This window comes from Symphodus melops (assembly GCF_947650265.1).
Source record: "Symphodus melops genome assembly, chromosome: 2".
Lineage (NCBI taxonomy): Eukaryota > Metazoa > Chordata > Actinopteri > Labriformes > Labridae > Symphodus > Symphodus melops.
The window spans coordinates 6820355-6847871 of NC_136692.1; the positions used below are offsets into that span (position 1 = coordinate 6820355).

Genomic DNA, 27517 nt, shown 5'->3' on the forward strand with positions numbered 1-27517 from the left:
GAGAGTCAAACAGCGAGGAGAAAAGACGCTCCACAATCAGGAAAAGCAGATCTAATCCTGTTTGTTTAATTGTTTTAACTGATGATGTTTTGCTCTCTAAGTTCTGCTAATGTTTTTAACAAGCCTTTCTACAGAGAATTGACTGTTGTGATAACAGGATCTCGGGGGAAATCTTTTCAAAAAGCTCTCTCTCCTCACGTATAGTGTGCAGCGGGCAGGTGTGGTTGTGATTCTATGGCCACTGCTCTGTGTTTCTCATTTATTGTTGTTCCGATCCGTCTTTAATTAAAATTCATTATCATCACTATATTGCTGCATGAAAAAATGGATGAGATTGAAGGGAAAGACATGTTTGGTAAAAGAAATAAGTTTTGTGACAAAAAATGTTACCCTCAAAATATTGTATTGTTGTTAATAAAGGCAAGGCAAATATATTTATGTAGAAAATTTTAACAACAAGGCAATTCAAAGTGCTAAAAAGACTACATTTGTGCATTTAAAATATAACACGATGGAATCAGGAATTGTTATTTTGAGTTACTTGCAAAAAATGTTAACAAATAATTGGGATAATATAGTGATACTAAAATTGAGAATATGCAATTTTTTCTGTATTGCTCACCCCTAATGTAGGTGTCAACCTCATGACGCCAGGGAGGAACTCAGGGCGTCACTAAGTTGTGAAGATTTATCCTCTGGCTACCATTCTTGTCTGTATGAAAGGCCATGGCATTCTTTCTAATTGTTTTCAGTCTTTTCCAGCCTTGCCAAATTGGTGGAATGACAGATTGATAATTTCATCCCTAAAACCATGATATTAGCACGGCTAATGAAAAGTTGCATGTGAAATGTTAAGATAGGAGACTTTGGCTGTTTGGGGAAATTAATCCTAAAGGTTAAAACACCAATTGAAACCTTCTTTCCAAAACAATATAAGAAGGTTTTTAATGTGACTGTGGTTTTGAAAGAGACACTCTCATGAAGATGCAAATATGTTTGTTTTTTTTATCCACACATTCCTCGAGCTGAGATTAAGCTACAGGAACATTTCACAGCAATGAATCTTAATTTACTGAAATCTTTGCAGCTGATGTTTGACTCATGAAAAAGCCTCCTTACCTTTCAGTAATCCTTCTTTGTTTAGTCAGTAAGTACCAGGCAATTTTATACAGGAGTATTATGTTACGTCTTCCTTAATCAATTTAAAACTCTAATATAGGATTCTACTATGTTTTTTTTTTACAATAGAAACATTTGACTACAGCATGTTCTTCTTTCCTGGCCTCTCTGTTTGCCAGCAGAAACGTAGTAAAACTTAGATATAATTGGAGATGCTTCTGAAAAACAGAGACATTAGATGAAGAAAGGTTTCAAGACCGATGCAGAGCTGGCTAAACACTGAAGCTTCCGTGTCCACAACATGACAACCTGTGTGCTCGTGAAATCGAGGGAGGAGGAGACATGGGGAGGACATCTCTCTCCAGTGTTTTGAATTAGGACCGCAGTACCCATTTTAAATGCTTTATTATGTATGCCTTCAATAACACAACACATGTTTTTGCAGCTTGCTTGAAAAGTTACTGTACAGGTATAAACCCTGACCTTTCAGATAACAATTATGTACATACAATCTCTGTTCTGAGCTGTTTTATTGACATGGAGTGGAAGTGATGGAAGTCTCAATGCTAAATATAAAAAAGACTTTTGCTTTGTGCCTAGAATGTACGCTACATTATACACATGGTGGTCCTTGGAAAATAAAATGTAATTTTTCCGGTTGATTCCAGGTGAATTTTTATTATTTTGTATCTCTTCTAACTTTGCATACACCACCAAGAACTTATTTTTAAACCAGGTAACTGACAGGTAAGGAGTGTTTACAATTGCCCCTAGGACAGCTCCCGAGCACCTGCTGGAAATCTTTCCTGCCAACTATTTATAAAAGTCTTCTGCTGTCCGCCCCCTCTCGCAGTCCTTCTCTCATAACCCCAAATAAGCATTTTAAGATGAACTACAATCTATTCAAAGTTTTATGTTTATCTGTTGAGCAATTAACCTGCATGCATAAAGTTTACAGAACTAATCATGTATATTTCTCTCATGGCAACAAAGTAACACATTCATCACCTGACCCAGCAGCTCTAACGTGCACTAACGGACACTCTTATATAAAGGCAAGCACATTTCTTTCTTTCTTTTTCGTTTTTTTTTTTTTTTTTTTACATCTAACCAAAGACTTCTTGTATTTTGCACTTTGCTTTGGATTTATTCTTGTGTGGAGTCCATACAATTCTTTAATGCCCTTTATGTATTCACACGTTCATCTTTGGTACAGTTAACACTGATTCAAATTTTCCTGCTAAAGGAATTTAATCTTAAGAGGTTTGGAATAATGGATTTGATCTTCATTGCTATTATGCTCTACACAGTCGCTCCTAATTTTTTATTCTCCCTCTATGGGGACATTTAAGCTCCAGCTATACCCTTGAAAACTACCAACCTCTTACTCATCCACACACACACACAAACACATTCACACTGCCCATAAAATGCTTTTGAAACTGTGAAAAAGGACGACTCTGACAGGTTGATGTGACTGGTGTCGGTGTCCTTGAGAACTGTGCAATGTTTGGTTAAAGCTGAGAAAGCCCACACACAACCTCTGTCTGAATGTTGTTTTCAAGCTTGTCAGAGTTGAGAATCCACTCTCCCTAAAGTTGCAAAGGGCATCACGGTCGTGCCAGCTCGACTGGCGAGTGTGGGGTTCTCTGTGCACAGAGATCTGGCAAAAGCTCCTGACAGAATTCCATTTTCATATATCAACTTGTCGAGACATCAACAAGCCCCTCTGTTCAGATGCAGTTAAGGCAGCAAGACAAAAGATAACCATGCAGCCGTCAGAGTCCTCAATTTTCAGCCGTTACACTCAAACATCTTGTTGTGTCGCATTTGACAGTTTCCTGTCACACAGTTGATTTAAACAAAGAAAGTCATTAAAGGAAAGAAACATATCCAATTTCTTTTATCATCTTAGCAGCTTATCATAGTGACAGTTACCTCATTAAATAAGGCTGCGAAGATGTCTGTATCATGACATTAAGTTCACTTAGAAAAAATGAAGTATTATGTGGTTAACATGCAAATGATGAAAAAGGTGAAGTTTTTGGAAATTAGCAACATTTTAAGCTCAAAAAAGTGTCAGTACGTTGCCTCTGTCTCACCACTGCAAAGCAAATGTCAGATTGTTGCTACCCATTTGATAATAATTTCTGAATAAAGCATTAAAGTCCAGCCAAAAGTTCTCAGGCCCGACTTCAGGAAACTAAAACTAAAACCTTTTTAAAGCTGACAGGCATGTCTTTGGCAGCAAAAGCCTTTCGGTGCATACTACAGTGCTTCCAAGTGGCACCAGGTGCAACTGCTTGCAGGCTCCACTCCGTTATGTGTGCCAGACCCTGGTCATATAGATGCCAATATTTTTGACTACGTGTCCCATTGAAGTTATGAAAGTACCCAACAATCTGCCCAGTTGTCTGCACTTCCAGAAAATGCATACAGTAATCCCCGTTTAATTGAACCCCTCATGAATTTACCGGACATCTCTGGAACTGTGCCGAGGCAGCTGCGTCTGTTTACTCATCCAGCTGTAATGCAAAGAATATACAAGCTATCATGCTAATGTGTAGCTCATTCAAAATGCTTCGGCCTTTCTCCCAGCCTTATCCTGTTTATATTGGCGGCAGGCAAAGTTAAATTCTTGGCAATATTTTAAGACTTCCCTGGCTAATCAATCAATCAATCAATCTTTATTTGTATAGTGTCAATTCATAACAAGTGTTATCTCAAGATACTTTACAAAGGTAAAATACCTTATTAATTGCTATATTACAAGAACCCATCTTAATCTGTCATAGTGTGTTTCCTGCCGACATGTATTTGTTTCCCTTAAACAAGTCTTCTTGGTACAGTACATTACGATACGATATGATCAACTGGAAAAATTGTCCAAATAGACCAAATTGCTGCAATTTAATAAGCTGCACTTTTTTTGCACATCATTTGCAAAAACAAAGGAAAAAATAAATAGTGGCTTTGTGAGTGGAGTGCTTTCTTATATGAGAGATATAATCACTCCAAAACTAAATGAAAAAAGTACCAAATCGAGTGAGACCAGATAACTTTTAATTATTTCCTCACCTGAACCCCTAATTTCTGTCTCATGTCTGAATTATTTGTACTGTTCATTAACATTCAAATTGAAATTGCTTGTAGTCTCTTCAGCCTACATTAATCGGAACAGATAAATGCCAGCATGTGGCTCTTATGCATAATAAATCTGTGTTTGATGCGTTCATGCTGAATACTTTCCAGTCTTCTCCTGGGATGAAAATGAAAGCCTTCGATGCTTGAGCCTCGGCTCTCACAACAGCATCTCTGGCTCGCAAGAGCTTCCTCCATTTGCAATTTGTCACCGCTCAGAGTCCACTCGTGTGAATGATGCTGATCAGCAATTAGCAGAGACACACAGGAAAGCAACTATCTCCATCACTGCTGACCTTCTCACACTGACAAACACACAAATACAAACTAGACAGAAAGGGAGAGAGGCTGAAAGCAGCTGAAGGAATAAAGTGAGAATGAAATGAAAATGCTGATTAAGCCAATAAAGTGAAAGTATCAGAACAGAAAAATGCCGTGAACTGAAGAAATTCAGTGAAAATGTCAAATCAAAAATGTATGATGACATAGATACAAGGGAGAACATTGGATACAGCTCACTTACCAGGGGAAGAAGGGCCTGTTTCTGCAGTTCTTTTTCTCCAGTTAATTCTTCTTATATCACCTTATCCTCTGTGTACTTCCAAAAATGATTCCACTCTTATGCTGAAAAGTTTGATAAATATCTAATAACCCGCTCTCTTTTGCTTTTAGTGTTTCTAACTTGTTCTGACCTTGAAGTATTGTTTTTATGTAATTTTCTAAGGCAAATGTTTGTTCTTGCTTGCCTTGGCTGATATCTAGTTTCACCTCATTTTTCCTACCTCTCTCTCGTATCAGGCTAGAGGTGAAAACTCTGGAAAACTACCATTAAGTTGAAATGTGTCACTGCATAGTCAGGCAAAGATTGTTATTTGGTGGGGGGGGGCTCTGAGGGTGATGACTAAGACCAAATTATTTCATGCCATTGCTATGTAATGATGGAGACTGTGGAGGCGTGTGTGTGTTTGTGTGTGTGTGTGTGTGTGTGTGTGTGTTTGTGTTTGTGTGATAAGGGGCGTGTGTGTTTGTGTGATAAGGGGCTAAAGAAGCTATAGCCAACCCCAAAACAGGGTACTTTGCAGTTAAGTCCATGTTAACTGATTGCTTGTGTCACTGTTGGGCAAACATGCCCATGTAGCCCAATTTATTTCTGAATCATCCCCTCTACGTGTTTCCAAGTTTATTGAAAACTGAAGACGGATATCTTTTAATGTGGTTGACACATTGTTTGTTGCATTGCAACAAATAGAACTGATTCATAAGGATTAATGTAACGTATGTAATGTAATGTTTTTTTTTTAATTTATGGACAATATAAATGACTTCATACCGCAATCTATGGGTGAGTTCACCAGTCAATGCACCAATCCCATGACATAAAACTTTGTGTTTCCTTCAGTCCTGCTGGTCTTGGAGTGATACTCAGTGTTGGCTGGTTCTCAAGTTCAGGAACAGAATCGCTATCAGGAAGAATGAAATGTTACTGGAACGTCTTTACTGTCGACTTGTGGTTTTGTCAAAACTTTCATGATGGATTATATTGAGCTGGGATGAAAATCGACCTCTTCATGTGGATTTTGCACCAACTTTTCATCAGCATGAATATGCCCTCAAAATCCATTTCTTTAAACGGATGAATGAAAGGACATTTGAAAAGAGTGTACTGTGGGCCCACATCAGAATGATAATATCAGTCAATGTATCTGTCATGTTCAACATAGTCGCAAGCTTGGTTTAAAATAAAAGTTGCCAGATAAAATGTTCAACTTTCGATAATAAAGCTATCCTCAGCTTTACTGTCTTAATGACTTCATCTCAAGTTTGCAGCGTTCCCATTCATACGATGCAGCTTTGAAGTCTTACTTGTGGTGCGTAAACTCTGAGCCTCAGTGGAGCGTCAAGAAAGCCCTGAGCTATCAGAGCATATCTGACCCTGATTCCTAACCTTGATCTATAAACGAAACTCTTGCTGATTTCAGCTTTGTCCACAGAGGAAACGTCTTCCTCGCCTTTCTGCACAGCTCTGTTGCTCTGCGGCTCACAGCTCTGGGCTGGAGCGAGGTCAGACAGGATCAGAGAGGACACGTATTGTCAGTGTTTTTACCTCTCTTATCAGAAAACTGATGGGTGAGTGAAGTAGATTACAGTAAGATATTTCACACTTCTTGATTAATGCCAAGTATATAACATATAAGAAGTGACACATTCGTTAGATTTATTTGGGAGATGTTGTCTTTATTTTGTTAGGACAGTATATAGAGAAGGACAATGGGGAGAGAGAGTGTGGTAGACATTCGTTAAAGGGGCCAAAAGTAAGTATACATTTCTTAAATCCTTTCTTCAGCAGGTTCCTTTCTCTGTAGGATGTCACATGTATGTCAAAACATTCATGTGTCTCTTTATTTTTAACATGTTGGAGTCGTTCTGAATCAAATTGAGACTGACAATTAACTACAAGCTAACGTGTTCATTAACAGATTCCAACTGGACTGTAGCCCACACGCAAACATCTGCTGGGACTGGGGTTGCTGATTTTTTATCTAAATGATAACATTCTTAAGATTTCTGACTTGTATTCATTTCTTTATATAATTTACAAGTTCTTCCTTAATCCTTGACCCCCTAATCCCACATTTGAGGTGGAACTGGAACTGGATGGTCCTCTACAGCTGAAAATCTTTCTTCAAGTTAATATTCCTCAGCCACTTTAGAGCAATCCAAGTGCATCTGTAGAATTGGATTTGAAGCCCACTGGAAATGAACCCCTTTCTACATTCACAACATATTACTATTTGATGGATAGGTTGATGACTTATAGTAGCAAGATAAGCCTTGACTGCCAAGAGTGTGTCTACGTGTGCAGGCGTAACTAATGACATTAATGATGTTCGGTTTCAGTTGGCAGGTGAAGTGAAGTTGTATCCAATCTGACTCTATGGTCCGTTTGCACTTGTAGTTTTCTTACAGGCCTGCAAGTATCAACTTTAAAAGTTACATCGCCGATCATAGATCAAAGTACTATACAAGGAGTCCACTAAGCTGACCTTAATCAGTGCATTGTCTGCTGGCTGTGATGTATTGCCTTAAGCTGTGGCTTAGAACTTAGCTTGTCATTGAACTTCTTGTTTGTGAGAAGATTGTGTCCCTGAAACCACTGCTGCCTTATAAAACTAACCTACCTTCACAGGTTGAACCTTGTGTACTTAGAAAATGTGAAAAACAACAAGTTGTAACCCTCTTTAAAAAAAATCAAATGCACATTGTGTTTTTACTCCTGACTTTTTATCGCTTGTGTTTTCTTATTGCATGCCTCTCATAAACAAACACTTGCATGTGTTTATTTCTGCCCACTAATTTGCATGTCTTCTCCTGTTTGTGGTTTGTGTTGTTGTCTCAGCCCCACTCAAACACGAAGCCCCCCTGGGTCCGCAGTAAGATCAGAGGCTAAGTCAAAGCTTATGGGAACTTATCTTTACCAAGTAGTTCTCCTCCTCTCACATCACCATGTATCATGTATCAGTGTGGGGTCATTTCCACTGTCCTTTGCTGAGATGGGATGTTTACGAGGAACGGTAGTCTGATATGTTGAATGATGATATGCTGATAGCAAAAGAAAACAAAATACTATTGGTGTGTGTTTCGGAATGTTTGAACTTTACATGAGTAATTGATGCACACGAAAACTAATGCAAACAAAATCTAATGTTCTAACCCATTACTTAAAGCCCATTACTCCTGTAAAAGGTTTTCAACCAGTTCAGTCAAACAACTCGCGTTTGTACCATTTAAAATATTTATTGCAGCATAGTTTGTGTTTGGCGTCTAGGCTCTGACCTCGACAATCCTTGCAGCTTTCATTTACAGAAAGAAATGTGAGGAGTGATTGGATAATATCTTAAACCCTCCAGTTGGAGCCTACAGCTGGATGCTGGGGCGGTTGGGCTGAGAGCGAGTGCAGTACTCCTGCAGGTAAGAACTGGCAATGAAAGAGCAGAGTGGGAGGCTGGAACTTTGCAGCTTAAATAGATCACTAATTGGAAAGAGATGTTGTCAGGAGATTGTTGTGAATGAGACACGTCAAATGTGAAATCAGTACAGCTTGAGTGAGTTGACTGCTTGAACTAGCTCCCAGGCGTCGCCTCCTTTATGAAACATACTGAAATTAATATTCATACCTCTTTATAAACTACAAAGGCAAATAAACCATCAGCAATATGATTATTTATTTCTTATTTAAAGCCTGAAACCTGTGCTGCAGGGTAGGTGTCAGAAAAAGGGATTAATAGCATGCTGACACGACATGTTTTCCATGGCAAAGATTCAGGGTTGAGAGTTTTGTCAGAAATTACCATTGGGAGAAGTTAAGCCCAGAGACAGGGGTACTGCTTTGCAGACAGGGTGCCAACATCAAGACACTTAAATGTCCCTGTATGAGCTTTCCTTTTGTTACACCACGTTCTGTCTGCTTTTTTTAAAAGACATTTCTCTTTTAAACTCTTTTAAACTAACTAACTAACACATTCTACTATCTCATATAGTGGGTGCGCACATCATCAAATTCTTCCATAGAGAAGAATCAATTCTGCACATTACTCTTGCTCTGCAGTACCAATTTCTTTGAAAAAAATCACAACGTTTCTGTTCTTAAACCTTTTTGGCTCGCTTTCAACATTGGCGGAAGATAATAAAAGTCTCTCTGAATATTCGAAGTTACTTACTCCCCAGGATCGAGAGTGTTGATGAACTGAAGCAGACTGGCCGACTTGTACGTGCTCTTACTTGGTAGATGAATGATTTGACTGCTATAAAGACGGACTGTTTTTAGAAAAGAGAAACTGAGAGCGTACAAGTCCTTGGATGCGGCCGTGCACAGGACTTTAATACCAAAATATAATTAATGAGGTATTAATCATACTGTCCTAAGTTCTGCACAGCCACTGGCAAGGACAGAAGTCCGCCATGTACAAGGCTTGGGTCATTGTCAATAGAGCCAACAACTACATCATAACAGCAAATTGCACTTGCATGGCCATGAAGTGAACCTACAGCACATTATTTAAAAGTGGTTTCTCAACCTCACTACACAACTGATGTGATCTGAGTGTCTGTTTTGGTTTATGAACATGTTAAACAACCATGAGACACGCTTTTTATGTTAGCAATGCTGTAAGGTTAGCATCATGTTTTATGTTATTGATGGGCAGTGGCGGCTGGTATATGGTAGAATTTCAATTTTGAGACATTACTGTTAGTACTCCTTCAATTCTGGCACCCAACAACACAAGAAGACGTCATTAAGACTGCCTTGGTACCACCCTGTGGTAAGGATTCATGGTTACCTCTAGTTTAGCTTAGTTTTGCCTCCAGCTAATACCGGGACGTCATTATGACGAAAGACCTAAAATGTTCAATATCATCAATTATACCCCTTTTTCTTTGCTACTGTAATGACTCTACTCTGACTATTTTAAGTGGACATAAGTATTTCTCTTATTAAGAGAGGAAGCTATTAAATGTCCTAATCAGCACAATCGTTTTGACTCATAATTCCCTCACAGGTGTCTATGTGAGATTTAAATCATCTTTATTTGCAGCATCATTTATCACCTGAATAGTCTCATGAGACAGCCTGCAGTCAGGGCATTTAATTTTCTGTACCCTACTTCTCTTCTCTTTGATTTATATTTCATGATCTCATTTGATGTACTGTTTGCTCAATGAGCCGTGAATGAAATACTGTCTAATGTCTAATTTGTAAGTGCCCTCAATACACCTTATAAACTAAATGGCATACTTGATGAGCCGAATAGTCTCAAGCAAATGATGGTTCAAAAGAATGTTGTAAAAAGCAAGCAGTTACTGCTCATCAGTTACTTTGAATTATTACTGTTTGATGCTGCAGGTGGCGTAGAGGTGGTGTATCAGAGCTTGTTGCTTAAATTAGCTTCATGTCTGGGTTAATCAGCAAAGGTGAGGATTAAACAAATGATTTGGCTGTTAAGCAAAACCAGTGAGCATAAGGACTGTGTAGTTGAGAATGTAGTGTGAACATCTGTTTGAAATGACTTGTCAAGCATAATGTTTTGCCAGTGCAAGTCGTCTTAGCGAGATATAAACCCTGAGAGGATGATTTGTTATTTGGCTCAGAAGTCTGCTTTTATTCAGACTGTCAAATGATCAATTGACCAATCAGAATTAAGTATTCAATCAAGGTGAGAATTAAATTGATGGAAAAAATTTTTTGAACCAGGACCATTTTAAAAAAACAGCAACCCTACATTACTTTATAATAAGGTTAAACCTATGATAAAGATAGACAAATGTACACGGAAGAGTACAAACTCACGAGAGTTGACTTGGTCCATTTTAAGACAATACAAAGGATTACATGAAACTATGTCTATTTGCTCAGTGTCAGCATTTTGCATTCTACACAGCAAAACTTAAGATTGTGACTTGTTACTGGATAATTTTGGCAGAACTACTGTTGTTGTCGCCCATCTGATATAGCATGCTCGTCTTATGCATGAGACAGCTCATGTAGTGTGGCTGTGAAAACAGAAACGAAGGTCCAGGCTGCCCATCACTGCAGATTTAGGCTGTGCAAAAGCAAAAAGTAACACAACACTGTTATTTCCTGCAGATGCTCAATAGTACCATCCTTTGACTGAGACAATAAAGGATTTGAGTCAAAGTGTTTGAGCTCAAATACAATACATCATTTATAGTATTTCACAGTAAGGAAAATAAACACTGTCATATTAAAAAAATACGAGACAATACTGAATTTGTATGGCTTATCTTGAGTGATTTTGGTAAATACTCTTTATGCATAGATTATGCGTAATGCCCACATTGCGTTCAATGCTTGTGCGTGTGACAAAGCACACCTTCCGTGTAGTGTACCGTGTCTATAAGCACTATCCGGATTACTCAAACTAGTCAAACAAACTGGACTTTGGGGGTCAAGCATGCTTGCTGTAAAGGCAGTGCGAACAATTCTGTCTGAAGTCTTTGTTGCCCCCCCCTCCCCATTTCCTCTGCTGGCCAGCACTCGCACTGCTCGAGGACGAACATAAACACATTTGTTGTGGGATGAACATAGACCCGCCTTGCCAGTAAATAACCTTTTTCCTAACCAGACAGGCTTAAACAGATTAAAATGCATCACTGATACTGCAATCAGCCAGAAATTTACCGCAGGGTTTGTTGATATCCGTTAATGATCATTTATGAATGCCAAGCATGATGCTGACAATCCCAGCAATGATTATGAATGCATGTCAACAGCTAGTGAAAAGGGGAGAAAAAAGTGTTAGGAGATAACGTAAGCTGCCTATAACCTCACCTCAACTCAAATAAAATCCATAAATCCTTGAATCATGGAGGAAGTCCGCTAGAAGGAACTGTTAGAACTCTGTTTAGACGTCACATCATGTCCAGTATATCGAGAATGGGATTGGCAGCATTTTGTGCAATGAGGAGAAAAATCTATTTTCAGTGCAAAATCGTCTGAATAGATGGGGAAAAAAACGACAAAGAAAAGAGACTCTTAAAGCTTGCTCGAGGCCAAAGGCCAAGAAAAGTAATTCATGCACCAAAATCTCTGATAATATGAGATCCTTATTTGAGTGTCCCTGCTTCTGTGTGGCAAATTCCCCATGTGAAAATACTTCTCTTCTGAGGCTGTTCATGAAAAATGACATGAAATGTGTTTCAGTATGTGTAATGAGTCAATTCTGAATAGAAAATGATTTTATTTACAGATATTTGATTATTTAACCCTTTTTTGTAAGGTAAAAAAAAACAACCTCTATTTGTTAACTAACTCCAGCATGAGTCAACGGCCTCTGCTGACCCACCACAATAATTTACAAATGTAAATGGAAGAAGTTGTGATTGTACTTCATATAACTGCAAGTTTACACCTGTTTAATCTAATCCTGTTCATACTTTCTCAGCTTTTTCTGAAAGGATCCTCTTTCAGAGTGTTTTTATGAAGACTGTAGCAGAATTCTTTGCACTTGATTGAGGGCTGTTGGTGAGAGTATTGCACCTGTCTGGCTCGACGAAAGCTTCATTAGAAGGATATTTGCTCATCAACATGATACACCAGATGGCAGGGCTCCGCACTCAGGGGCAAACTGATAATTCTGAGGCTGCATTTACACATGAAACTTAATTAAGACATCGTTACACAGCTGACCCAGCTATAAATATCACACCTAAGTAATTCATCATAATCAGTTTTCTAGCCTTATTTTACACACCATCACACTGCTGGACGAGCCCATTATTAAGCTAGCTTGGGTTACATCAAGCCAAGAAATGTATTTTCACTCCTGCAGAAATATTGTTCTTTAAAGTGGAGTTCAGCTCAAACGAGTGGTTACCTTTGACCCTTTTAAACATGCTATAAGTCAGTCACTGACACACAGCTGCACAGCACACCTGTGTTGGGAGGTCAGTCATCTCCAGACTCTGTTGTGCAGTCAGTGCAAATATTCAATCAAATAGGCATCAAATATATAAGCCTGGATGTTTTTCAAAATGACTGTAAATGTTCTTCTAATACCATGTCAATCACTGTCAAATATTTAGATTGAATTTGTTTGCATTTTGCATTCAGTGTAGATAGTCATATCAAATAATTTTATTTTCAAAATTGAGAAAACATTTTTTTTATTTTTACTTTGCAACCTTTTACCTGTCTGCAGTTTCAACTTCATTGAAACTAAGATTTATTTATTTTTTCAAATTATAAAATCAAGTTTCCTGTGAACTTGTGTAAATTCATCATATTTAATCAAATGTTATTCTGAACCTTATGCTCATTTACAGAGAGGTCATGAGGAAACAGTGACATTTTGTTTCTGCTGAAGTGACCACACAGATGGCTTTAAGGACATGTTCAGTGCTGTTCATTTCTATTGTCTGTAGTCCTGTTGCTTCTTTTACAGCTTGTGAAGCAAATGGTTTATTTTAATTCCCCTGAAAGAAAAGAAAGAATTCAAAAGCAGAAAAACAGTGATGCCGGATTTTTTGCCACATCCCTTGAGTGGCAGTTAAATCAATTAAGTTGAGGGATCAGGGAGAATATATCGTTTTTTATACTGGGTAAGATGTGTGAAAATAATATTTTTTCACTCCTCTTTGTTTGTTTCTTAGGTGGAACCTGATAACACAATCCAATTATTGAAATTCATGTAAATGAGTACAGATGTAGACTATAGCACAGTGTCATAAATTATTGAAATAGGTTTGTTATGTTCACCAAAAGTCATTCAAATCTGCACGGTTACTATTGTTCAGGGATAATAGTGTCATTTGTTTTAGGCTTATTTTCACCAGAGATTTGCTGTAGTTTCACACAAATGGATTTCCTCCTGCAGAGCTCCATTTAGCCGGGCGGTAAAGAATCACTGTTCATTCAGCGTTCTTCACTTTACCCTTGTTTTCTATCTCAACATGACTTTATTACTTCCATCTGTTTATGCATGCACGATGTGCATGCTGATTGTTTGGACCATTTGTCTCTATCTTGACATCGCAACTGTGCATACATTTGAATGTATTAAAGAGATTTGATGTATTATTCTTGTGTAAAAAGGGGGAAAAGAGAAAATGTGATTATCAGTCTTGAGATTGAACTCTGTTAAATAAATTGGGTGTTTTGTTTTTATTAATTTGGTATTTAGTTAACTGCACATTATTACTATTTTATGCATGAAATGTAGCTTATAATTTTTCCTCAACAATTGTATCCACATCCAAACGAAATATTAATTTCACAGTTCATGATTTTCGATTATAAAATATGTTTGTTATCAATGGGGTTTTCACTTTTTCAACCTCAAGCAAATAAAGTTGCTGGGCCAGACATGAACTATTTATTACGCAATATTTAATAACCTCTGCTTATTAAATAGGACCAGGGTTCTTTTGCAAGAGAACATGACTCACTGAGGTGAAAATAGGCTGTCCTTCAAAATGAGTTGTATGTGGGAGTTGAAGGACATGTATCTCCATAAAAAATAACTCCCAAGATTCCGAACAGTGGATTCTGGACAGACAGACAGACAGACAGACAGACAGACAGACAGACAGACAGACAGACAGACAGACAGACAGACAGACAGACAGACAGACAGACAGACAGACAGACAGACAGACAGACAGACAGACAGACAGACAGATAGATAGATAGATAGATAGATAGATAGATAGATAGATAGATAGATAGATAGATAGATAGATAGATAGATAGATAGATAGATAGATAGATAGATAGATATTGGCATTGTTGGCTTAAGCCTGTCTGTCTATTGTTTTGTTGCTGCTCTGTTTGTTTGTCTCTCTCAGCCCACCCACTCACAACATGCCTGTTAATCAGGAGTCTGGGGGGTTGGACTTTCTGTCTGTAAAAAAGTTTTTCATTGACATTGTTGCCAAGTGTTATGCTCATGGTGGATTCATGTTGGGTCCTTGTAAAAATAAAGACTCCCACACACACATACACACTCACACAGACATTTCTCGAAGCAAAATGGAGGCAGAGATTTACATTTCATATTCACGTTGTGTACATGTGCTTTTGCTCAAGCATGAGCACCTGTATCGTGCCAAAGCACACCTCTTCCAATTGTGCCAGGGCCAAGGAAGTGTACCGTGCTTGAGCACGGTACACTTGGATCACTCACAAGTCAAATGATCTGGACTCTGAGGGAGAGAGGGGCTTAGGCGCTGCACTGATTTAGTGGCAGAGCCCTTTAATCGCTGATGCTTTAGTATCAACCTTCACAGAGCACTGCAAATATTTCATGAGAAGAAGATGAGGGGAAAATGTAACCAAAGCTAATTATATACAGTAAGTACATGCTTGTTTTCTGAAAACAGCTGAGACTATTTATCAGTGTCCATTAGAACTTTAGAACTTCCCAAACAACAAAGGTTTTTCTTCATAATTTTGCCAGAAACTTTTTCTTTTTGCAATCATGTGCAACAGGTGAAAACACAGCAAACTCCAGCAGACCATCATAAAAGGGCACTGCTCTCTATCCAACTCTCATGTCGGATTTCAAAGCGGGTCCCTCTTCCTCTAATCCTCACTTTTCCTTTCTTCTTCCTTCACCTGCCACCTTGAAGGTCTTCCATTAACCCCAACTCCCCCATCACTGCCACTTTCAAATGGCAAATCAATACTAAATTGGCACCAGAATCAAAAGACTCTCTGAGTTTTTGTGCAGTTCCCAACTATTTTATGGACATCTGTGTTAATTTGTGTTCAGTTATTCTTACAGTCTGTCTTGTGAAATGTAGATACGTGCAGACATGATTTACAACGCAAAAACACAGGCTGGTTTTTATAGTCAATGAGCAAAAAGTATTTGCACTCATTTCCAGTCGACTGTATGATTGCTGTGTTTGTTTAGGGAGTCATTCATTCAATCCTTTTCACAGTGAAATGAAGCCCCTTCCTTTGGAGACAGTTATTCTCTTAATGTTTTTTAAATCATGAAAGCTTTAAGGGATGAGACCTTCAGTTTGTGTGTCTTTTTCTCTTTTTGGTTTACCTCTGTTCTTCTTTTTATTGGTGTCTAAGAACATGGTCACCCCTAACCTAGTGTATCTTAGCAAAGAAAGGACGTCTACCCGCTGAATGTCAATGTGTGTTCCTCATTATTAACAACAATTCTACCTGGCCCAGCCTGGGTCCAAAAGAGTGCCTTGTTTTCACAGAAGTAAACAATCTAAGAGAGATACAGATGAAGTAGACTTCGTCCTGAGCAGCTCCTGACTGACAGCACCGGTAGTCTTCTTAAGGCTGTGATGACCCCGATGCTGAACTCTGATTAGTCCCAAAGCTTCGGCAGTGTGCGCACAAATCAGTTCTTTCAAGCGGCGATGCTGCACAGGTGGATGATGCCCGTAATCAACCTGGGGGAATGCACACATCTGTGTGCACAAACACACACTCACAGGACACTCCCAATAAGAGAGACACTTAAAGCTGCTTCTGTAACAGTCCTAAACTAACAGAAGGTTACTAAACTAAAGAGGAAAGATGCCTTGAGAAAGTGTGCAATTTTAAAAATAGTTTTTTCAGCAATAAATTTTATAAAACAAATTATTTGTCGGTTTTGTTGCAATTATTGTTTTAAAGTTTCTAATTATTATCTAGATATAGGTTTGATTTGACCTGTGCTCCGTAAGAGCCATATAATGCAGAGGTAATGCAGCATAAGGTTTGAGAGACTTTTTGATAGCCTGTGTTATAAAGTGTTACTGTCTCTGTTATTTCAATGCTCGACATTTTGTTCCAAAAGCTGCTGCAAGTGAAAGATTTTTTTTTTTTAACTGCACAAAATGTGTTGGAAACATTTGGATACAGAATCATTTCTACAATTAAGACAACATGCAGGAGGAGTTTTCCAACATATATGTATATCTATTTTTTTAAATGGTCTCAGACAGCTTTTTGTGAATGGTTTAGTAGGTGTATAAAAACAGTTGTGGCATAAATAAGTGATCTATAGAGACTAACAAACAACACCTGTGCTAATGAAGAACTTAATATAAAGAGTAAAAAATTATACAATCATGTTTCAAATAAGGCGTAGAATTATCAAGAAACCCATGACTGCTGTGAGGTCACAGAAAGAGACTGTTTAGTTATAAATACTAAAGTACAATTTCAAGACAGCAGCGTGTCAATCAGATATTCTCATTACTGTTATTTCACACTGAAGCCTTCTTACTTTTCAGGTTGAAATATTGCACACTCGTTTTTTTTCTTTTCTGTGAGATCACTGTATGAACTGTAATTATGCAGAAGTACTGATAAATAAAAAACAAAACATATAGTATTCCTTGAAATAAGATAGGACAGTTTTGATCATGGAAGAATATTCACAGGCTATCCTGCACTTTTGACTTTTTGTCAAAAGTTTGTTTTGGTATGGTTTCTTATTATGGAATGAAGGACAGAGCTGTTTCACTATTTATACTCCAGGTTTGAAAACTTCTGCCACCACTGCTTTTTTTAAACTTTTGATTTAGTCAGTTCCTTTTTTTTAAAGTTTTAGGTAAGGGAATTTTTAGCACACAATGACCTCAATGGCGACAACTGTAACCAGCTTTGTGGCAACAGTATGAGAAAAGTCAGTTCCTACCTCCTCTATAACAACTGGCATATTTGCATGTCAGACTCTGGCCTGACAGCTAATGAGTGCAAAACAGGTTTGACATGCACCACAGTTGGCATATAATGTCACAACTGCATATGCATAATGATGTTGAGATGAGTTTCAGTGAACAGCTGGGCTCTCTGCCTGCCATGCAAATCGTGCTGTCTGTGGATCCCTGCTGAAGGCACCCTAGGTGACAAATTTTAGACCTGCACCTCCGAGGCATCCTAGAAAAATCATTATCAACTACAAGTGTGACCTACATTTATATTCAAGGCAGAAATAACCATTGGCAGTTTTTCTGATGACGTGTGCAGGAGCGTAGGAGGTAGTTAGGTGACGCTGTTTGGAAGTGAGAAAGTACTCATCAGGGGGTGGATGGATGGATAAATGGATCAAACAAGAGGCACAAAGCCCATCACTCCTAAATGGAGAGGAGCACTGCCATGCTCCCCTGTTGCGTCACATTTCTTCCCCTCGTGCTGCATGGCCAAAGCGGTATCTCTGATAGTAAGGCAACAAAAATACGCTCTCAGTACTGAATAATTTATTCTTTTTAATGACAAACTATTGAATGCAAAGTCCTGCAAATTTCTAAATTGCAAAAATACAATTGCAACAGTTAGTAAAAAAAATGCTTTGGTCAAAAATATGACTGAAGATCAAGCAGACAGTTGATGAACTGCGGGATTTTGCACTTCTGCATTGGCTTCTTTTTTCAAGACTGGGGTTTTGCATATGTATTTGGTTGTGTTGTAAGGTGCACTTATGAATAGTATCCCATTGATGTACACTTAACAGTGTGCTGCTTGTATTAAGTGGATTCTGCACTTTACTTTTATATTGACATCAGCTGCTGTGAGCCTCAGTCAATGATCTTGACTGGTTGTCCCTCTATGCATATTGTATTTGGTGCCTCCTGCATTGTCATCATGATGATTCTGTACTTTCGTCCTTTGACTTTTTACTGTCTTGTTTGCTCTCCTTGTACTGTCTGCTGTCATTGTTCTGACTTGCTGCACAACAAATCGCCCTCCGGGGACAAATATAGTTTAAGTTGAGTTGAGTTGTTGTGAACACAAAGCTATGCAAGTGTACTCAGGTACAGAGCAATGTTACTGATGTACATCCAGACCAGCTGGGGAAGAGGGAGGGGGGAGCAATTGTGCTCAGGCACGATACGAAAAAATCGGGCCCAATGTGAAAACGTCTATAAAAACTGTCCTGATAAAAACTGACAGCTGATAACATCTTTGGTCCACGAGACGCTTGAAACAAAGTTCAAACTTAATGAGAACATTTCTGCAGCGAGTGGGAAAGTTCCGACTTCAAACTTTTGTCCTGGTTATCCCAGCTATAACACGTATGTAACATGTAATTAAAAGTGTTTCCTTGCATCTATCCAGATTTAGTAAAAAACGTATTTATGCCATGATTAACTTGTCAACAAGCCATGAAGAACGAATGGCATTTGTGTCCTGGCATCTCATAAATAAGCTGTCATTCGCCGTCAGTAGCTTAATATCGTGCGTTTCACGTCTCCAAATCATGTATCAACACCGCCACACTATAGCGGTGCTGTTTTTTTTCAGCGTACTATAGACAGTATAAAAGCCTTCTGGCCATTTACTTCCGCTACCTCTTGTTTTAATTTCATGCTCATACTGTATTTGGTTGTAAAGCGAAAAAAAAAGAAAAAAAAAGACACAAACAAGCTCTCCATCTGGAGCTGCAATCTACACCAAGACTAATGGCCTCTCGAGCTACACGCTCCCAGTGATTTTAATGGAAGTACATCACACTGACTTCAGTGCAGACGCTCTCTCTCTGTAAATCGGCATCGAGAGGCACGTCGACAAACTCTCCTGTGGAGCGGGATTTAGAGATCCATTTTGACACATTATTTCCCACTGGACAGCACTTGCAGACCCGAAGTAATACTGATGACAGGGCTGAGCACTGGTGAGTGACCTCAGCTCTCTGAAGGTTCATCATAGATTCAGGACAGCAAGTATTGCCGTCTGAGTGTTTACCGCTATTCAATGATTGATCACCAGGGATCAATAGCTGGCATACAAAATACATAAAACTAGAGGATAAGAAGAAGATATATTGTGTGGGGAAATCAATAATTATTTACATTAAAGTACAAAAAAAGATGCTTACTTACACCTTACACCTGATGCTTTTGTAAAAAATGTCTTTTTTAACAATCTACAAGCAAGTCCTGTGGATAATTATTATTATTATGCAAAATAGTAATAAGATTTAATTGTTCTTTATTTCTGAACTCATTTTGACAAACCAAAAAATGACATTTAATCATATTACATTGTGTACAGCACTTTTCTTACATTGCTGACCAGTTATTACATTTTAGGTTTTATTACTTTTTTTTCATAACATTTGGGGTCGTTGTTACATTTTGGATATCTTCCATGCCTCATAGAGCACCAACGAAAGACAGTGAAGGTAGTGTGTGACTTCATGTGGGAAGTATTATGGGTGTTATGATGACCTGGCTGCCCCAACTACCTTTGCCAAGAGATTGTAGTTAATATTGTGGGATGGCCCTGCCAGACTCAGGCCACAAACACCCCAAAGCTGAATTTGAAGATGGAAAAGAGTCTTTTTTGTCCCCTACCTGATCCTTTTGTTCTGTAATGACTCGATGCCTCCATTATCCCACAGTCATAGAAAAAAAACAGAAAAACGCATTGACCCTTAGATGAGACTGCTCTTTTTATTATCTGTGAGAGTATAAATCTAAAGGTCACATCAGTGGTGTCCTTTAAGCTGCAATGCGTCTATGCTTACGAGGTCTGTCTTTCGCAGCCTAGGTGAAGGGTGCCACAGTGGGTGCATAGAGAGATGGGTTAAAATATTAGAGCATCGGTCACACAGTATACAACGCCCTGTCTGTATTTGTCTTTAGTCTGCCCTGAAAGGATCTCTGTGTTGTTTTTGATGTCTTAGATCTGATTGTTTATATTATTCTTTCTGTCACAAAGCCGTCTTCTGCCAGTAGTAGTTTGATTTAATAATCAGTTTATTACTTAAAAGTACCTTTGTCTGCTTTCTGTAGCAGCGCATATATGGCTCCCCACTTCTCTTCCTCAGGCAGATCATTTTTTTAAATTTCAATGCACTCGAGAGAAACCTATATGTAAAAGTTCCTCCAAAGCCCAGAGGACTCATCCTATTACAACCATGAAAGTCTGTTCAAAGCCCAATGTCCATCTCTTTTGTGTATAATGAGATATGTCTCTGGATTGGTAAACATGCTGAAATGCGAGATAAGGAACCAGCGTTTCGCTCAAAATTGAGATGTTTCAGTCCAGACTAAAGCGATGGACAGATTGAGAAACAGTTCCGTCCCCCAGAGAAATACAGCCGTGATAAATTAACAGACTACATGACTGAATCTGCAAATTCCGCACTGTGGTGTGAAAGTTTTCATTTTCCTAATGAATGACATCGTGCTGATGTGAAATGTTCCCAGTCATGATTATATCAGCTCAAACTAATTTGATGATGCCAAATAGCCGCTTATGGATGTAGCTGTAATTATTGGAGCCTCTACAATGTTATCTTATTATAATATTACTGAGCCATGTATCACTAATGTCAATTTAGGTACTTTACACATTAGGAATGCATGGGAATGTTTGCTGGCAAAACATTTTCTAATGAAAGTCAGTACTTAAACACCAGAATGATATCTCAAAGGCCCACTTAATTAAAGCTCTTAAACAGAACGTGAATGCTAGTGATAAGACTGCAGGCTATAAAGCATGTCTTGGTCTTTATGAAACTGCAGCAAATACTAACTACTCACTTTAACTAAGTGAATGTATCTATTTCACTTAAGGAGGATTGACATTAGTTGAGCTTCCAATAAATGTCACACGTTTTTTTCCCCTTCATGTTGTCCTGTGAAGATGAAGTGAACTCCATCAAACCCAGTACAACTTGAGCTTCACTAATTGCGAAAGGTAATTCAGGACCACTTGTTTCACCTTCTGCCTTAAGTTTGAATTAATTATCCACTTCATAAAAGTGCATAACGATCACTCTGAGTTGATGAAGTGTGCGGTCACTGTGAGATACCTTTAAGAGGCATGGGAGGTCCTTCCATCTGTTTTAAGTGCAACAGCCGGTGCAGCAGTTATTCATGCTCCATCACTTCTTCTTCTTCTATTTTGCTGTTGCCTTCTTCTCCTTTTGCAATTTTTTGTTTTATAGCGGATGGCGAGCAGTTACGACCATTACCACCACCTGGATAAGGGTGTGGATTCTGCCATGTGTGATTACCTTTTTTCTCCATACAAACCATGAAGTCTCCACCGTGACGGTTCAGGATGAACACACACACTGTTACACCCCTATTCAAAACAGATGTGTAGCTAATTACTAGTGTTGTGTTGTTTGTCCATCATGGCACAATGTAATGCACGATAATATTGTTCAACAACAATAACAGTGTCAGTCCTTGGAGAGTAATTGGACACATCAATAAGTTGACAAAAGCACACAAGTTGTTATCCTTTCTATTATTATTATCTATTATTATTATGTTGTATGACAGCACACTATTGTAGACATTAAAAATTAGTACTTCCTAAGTAGTAAATGCATTTATTTTTTTTTTAAAAACTTAAAAATGATGTTTCCATCATGTAGAGTCTTTGGTGAAGCTCTCCTGCCCCCTGGTGTAGGAAATGAGCTCAAGCATAACGGCAACACAGTATATTCGCCATCCAGGTGATTAATTACTCATTAGAAATTACTCAACAAAGACCAAGTGAATTAGTCTGAGTCAGGACCAAAAGCACTGACATTTGTAATGGAGCCAGACTTCAGATCAATACATTACTGGATCCCTGCATCCTTTTCCTTTCCACTTCCAGACCACAGCTCTCAGTGACAGCTGTGAAACTTGGCACCAATACGTTTCAACAGAAACCTTCTTTGTGAACTGGCACAAGTAAATGGGGACAGGGGTTGTCCTAAAAGCACATTTTAAAAAGAAGTTAATATAAAATAAGATAGAAATCGCGTTGACTGATTTCAAGGGATGTAATGTTTTATGATATTGTTCCATAATGTAAGAGTTAGTGATTTCATCTTGCCACCCAGTGGCAGTGTTGTATATGAACAAATCAGTCTATAAACTTAGAAGGGGTGTAATAGTTGAAGATTTTAAAAGTATATTTCTTGAATACGTTGACAACAAAGGCTTAAAGCAAGAACATATAAAATATAGATTTGATATACTCCATGTAATTCTTATCAAATTGAGTTAAGTCGTGTTTTATAATTCCTCATATTAAATACATTTTTTGCTGCAAAAATGAAAAATCGGTTGCATTTTGAACTGAATAATGGTAATCATGGCCGCAGGAAGTGGGGGTGCTGGGGCCCCTAGTGGCGAGGGGAGCTTTTTTTAAATTTAAAAAATATATATATATATATATATAAAAAATATTTTTGCACAATTTATAGATTCCATTTTCCCATTCCTTTATGAATGGGAAAAGATTTTGACACGTGTAGGCTATTACATGTATTTCTTGATTTTTATTTAATTATTTTTAGGCATAATCAACACAAGTTCACGGAAGTTACGTTGTCAACGTAAGGCCGGCTCGTGGTGAAAAGGTTCCCTGCCCGCTCCATGCTCGGTCTACGAGTGGCACAGTTCAAAATGTAGCATCGTGTTGGACTAAGCTCCAGTAACAAACAAGAGCCACGTTTTCAGAGACAGAAAAATTTATTGAGTTACGTCTGTGCCTACCAATCTCTGTGGTCTCACCTGAGCACACTTTCTCAGCCTTGCGTCTTTTGAAGACACGCAGCACCATGATGACCCAGAAAAGACTGACAAACCATTAATTGATGTATGCCAATACAGACATCATGATCTCTCTGGACATTCGTCCCCTCATTAGAGACTTTATTTCCACGACCCCAGAGGGCACCCTGTCTGCAGCTCAAAGTAAGATCATGGTGCCGCCGCGCATTTTCATATATGCAGTTCAATGTCACACTATAGTATTTTTGCAAGGTGGTGGGGATTGAGAGTGTTACTTTCATAGTGTGTTCTGTGCATAATGGATTTGGAGAACTGTTTAATAACGTGTAAATGGTTTGGATTGTTTCCTTGTGGCGTGAGTAAAAAGGTTGGAGATGGAGAAAAAAAGTGTGATTTTGTGCGTATGTTTGCGTAATGAATGTGGAGAGCTATTCAACAATGTGCTTAGATTGTCTGAGATTATGTCTTTGCGCTGTGCGTAAAAGGATTTAGGAGCTGATAGAGTCGTGCGTGACATAAATGTAGGTGCAGTGACTCAGGTTGATGCAAGCTGAACAAACCTATTGCAATGTTAAAGTGCTATTGTGAAGTTTAAGTAATTGTGCATATATTACTCTGAGAACTGATGTCTGTGTGTGGCCCTGGCTGTGTTCACTGAAGAGTGTAAAACAATGACGTGGTGAATCTTCATCTTTTTAAAACATATTTAAATGTAAATATTTTATAAATGTATTCTAAATAGGCCTATAGGCTCATAGGTTTTTTTTGTCCAAAAAAGAACAAAAGATTTTTTACAGCAGCTCCTGTTCAAAATAACTTCCATCGGCCCTGATGGTAATTATCCTGAATTGTACCTTGTTGCAGTGATATATATTCGTTTATGATGAAGAATGATATACAGTATAATCTCTTGTCTCCCTGTTTCAGTTCATCAAACAATATTTGTATTCTGGGCAGGAGAGGGTGCTGAAGTGTTTATCTTTGTCTGCTCTGAACACAGCAGCCACTTTATGAACACATTTACCCTGTGCTTTCTCGCTCAGCTTCTTCTCAGTAATGAGACACTCGTAAAACTGAATGATCCGTCTGTTAATCTGAGGACACTTAGCAGGTTTAAAGAGAAGAGCTATTTATCATCCTTATCCAAAGACCTCAACTAACACAATTCACTGTGTTTACATAACAGTCTGAATAAATGCACAAAGAGGTGGCTGAAAATGGTGCATCTAACTCAAATCTAATGTCCCTCTGTGTAGCTTTAGTTTTGTTAAAAATAGGAGCTTTTACGATAGTGATCAAGATTCCTCAGAAATAAATCGACAGCACGCTGTAATAGAGGCTTGGAGCAAAACGTAAAATATTTTTGTGCGATAGACTAACTTCACCCTCGAGTAAGAGTGATGCCGTTTCTCAGCCAGGACTAAAGTGAAATTACAGTCTGTTTCTCATGTTTCTCACTTCCTCTTAACTGTTCACTATTACCACAATGGTGGCATCTTGAATCACTTGTAAAAGCAAGTTTCTGCTGTAACTGCCTGGATAAAATAACATTGCTCTTCCAATATGAAATTTACTGATACAGCATAACATTCAACGTAATTTGTATAACTAGTTTTGGTTTTATAATATATAAGTTTAAAAAAAAAAGTTAAATGGAAAATTTGTTGCAAGGGATTTTCACGTCCTAACTTTTTATGGTATATAGTGCCATTCCAAGTAATTGGAGTATTAGGGGGGCTGGTAGTGTAGTGGCTCGGGTTTCCTGCATGTCATTCCCCACTCTGCCTCTCTCTCATTCCTGACTCTATCCACTGTCCTATCTCTGAGCAGAGGCATAAAAAGTCCCTCAACTCAAAGAAACACCACAAAAAAAATTGTTTTGTATTAAATATTCCGAAAGCAAAAACTTGTTAACCCAAAATAACAGGAATAACAGAACTTTCTCCACATTGGTTTCCCTCCATAGTGATGCAGAGCCCTGACTCAAAGCAGTCATAAGAAGTTCAATGATGAAAGAGGTTTTTCTCCACTGTGAATGAAACTCATAACATAAGTTGCGTCATTTCTTCTTTTCAGATTTAGACAAACATCAGCCAAGCACGTATAAATGTTCACTGACATCAAATACAAATAAAAGCAGAAGTGTCTTTAAAGCAACAGAATGTAACTTTGCCACCTTAAAAAAAAGTAGTTTCAAATAGCAAAACTTTTAACAGTCTACAGTGCAGCCTCATCAGCTGTTTACAGCACTTAGACTATAGGACAAGGTCATCTCGCAAGAAGTGTGTACAGATATACAACACTAACACACTCATCTGCCTTCATTTATAATTAGGGGCCAGTTAGCCCCGTACTGTAGGGTTTTATACAATGGCTGAGGCTGAAACTTTCTGGAACTATTTTCTGTGTACATTCTTTTCTGAGAGGATGTCTACAAATATAACTCCACAACTGAACCCATTTCAAATAACTAATGAGCTACAGGATTAACAGTGAGTTTCATGCTAATGGAGAAGATGTTTCACTCTGAGACAGTTACAAACCTCTCAAGGTGGAATAAGAGCATCTTCCCAGGCCCTTTAAAAAACTCACTCACATGTATTAAGGTAATGATCCATCAACTGAAATCATTTTTAATCACACACTCCAAAACAGAGTGTAGAAGTTGCACTATTGGCATGAAGTCAAATCTACACGTCTAGGGTTTTTACAGTGCTGCAAGTATACACTGATTATTTTACAAAATGAGTCTTGAGTTTGTGTGATTTTATAGCTACAGATGATATGAAACCACACATTTCTAACTGATCCTCTCTGTTTGCCTCAGATGAAGGCAGGAGCCAAACCACTTGTCTCGAATTCAGCATTATGTTGTGTGAGTGAGTCTTTGAGTGCTCTTACTTGTCTATCTTGTTTGAAGGCCACCAGCACATATCTGCTGCAGTTGAGGTGCCTGTTGAATGTATCAGGTTGAGTGCACTAAATCAGGGGGCTCAAATAAAAACTCATCAACAATTTGACTTGTCAATTCTAAATGATCAAAGTTGCTCGGTTGTTTTGTTTTTTTTCCCTCTGACTTATTGTCACTTCGATCATGCTTATGACAGACTCCAGTTTTTGTAATCATGTGCATACCATCATTTAAACCTCCTACACAAGCTGAAAAACCAGTCAGCCACGCAGTTATTATCTTTGATTAATGAGCAGCTGAGGCTTTGATTGTTAAGTTAAAGCTCATGCACAATGATTATCTCTCATTGAGCTAATTAGTGATAAGCCCACTGCAAACCGCGTTACAGCAACAGGAAACAATATACAATAACACACCACAGACTTCCCCTGGCCTGTTTTATATTACTCCTCCCTTCCCCCAATTTGTTTCGGAAAAATGAAATATACAAATGCAATGGTGCATCAACTTGTGCATATACGACAATATTAGTATTAAACATGAATTACCTCATTGCTCTTGATTCCAGTGTCACAGGATGCTGGGTTCTACCAAAGTGGAAACCTCTGTGTTAAAACAAAAACAAATATATATATATATATATATTTGTTTTTGTTTATTGAAGTTATAGAGTAATTTATACATTTGCATGATCAGGGGTTTGTCAGAGTTTACTCACAGATGCAGCTGTTTATTTGAGACATAAGGTCTGTCTTAGCTCTACCACTTTGCCTGACATTAAGCTTCCATCGTTTGGCTTCATAAAGCCTCTTAAGACTCCTATTTGTGACATAACTGACACTGCATCCATGTTTTATACAGTCTTTGAACTCATCCCCGATTTGCTTTGTGTCTGGGAAATCTAATGACTCAAATATACCAGTTTTTGAACCAGGCTTTAGTGTAGACACCTTGCTGCATGATGAATGGAAATGTTCACATACTTGTCTTTGTATAACGTGTTACTGGAGGAATCCTCTAGAGGAAGCACCATATAAACAAGATGGGGTAAAACACCGAAGTTCATGTGAGTATAACAGATCTTTTGTGATCTGTTATACTCCTTACTTAGCTGGTTTGGAATGCACATTTGTTGCTATACAATGGCAATGACACATAATAGTGCGAACAGTTGTGGACTTGATCTATTACCTTTTCTTCCAAACTTTCCGCCATTGTTTTAGCAGCCCTCTGGTGCTTCCGAAGTTTTATTTTTTTTCAAGTCTCATCACCATACGACTCTACACTTCTCCAAGCGATTATGGATAGCATTAGCAACTCTCCAAACCACTGCAGGAAGCGCAA

The 27517-nt window shown here is 38.3% G+C and overlaps 1 long non-coding RNA gene across 1 annotated transcript; it reads right to left on the reverse strand.

The window, feature by feature from the left end:
- Nucleotides 1–10637: 10637 nt before the first annotated feature.
- Nucleotides 10638–26799, reverse strand: LOC306820247. Its single transcript, XR_013778655.1, has 3 exons — nucleotides 26722–26799; nucleotides 26164–26215; nucleotides 10638–10859 (listed from the first exon to the last, which is right to left on the reverse strand). It is a non-coding gene; the product is annotated as an uncharacterized lncRNA (long non-coding RNA).
- Between the last annotated feature and the right edge of the window lie 718 nt (nucleotides 26800–27517).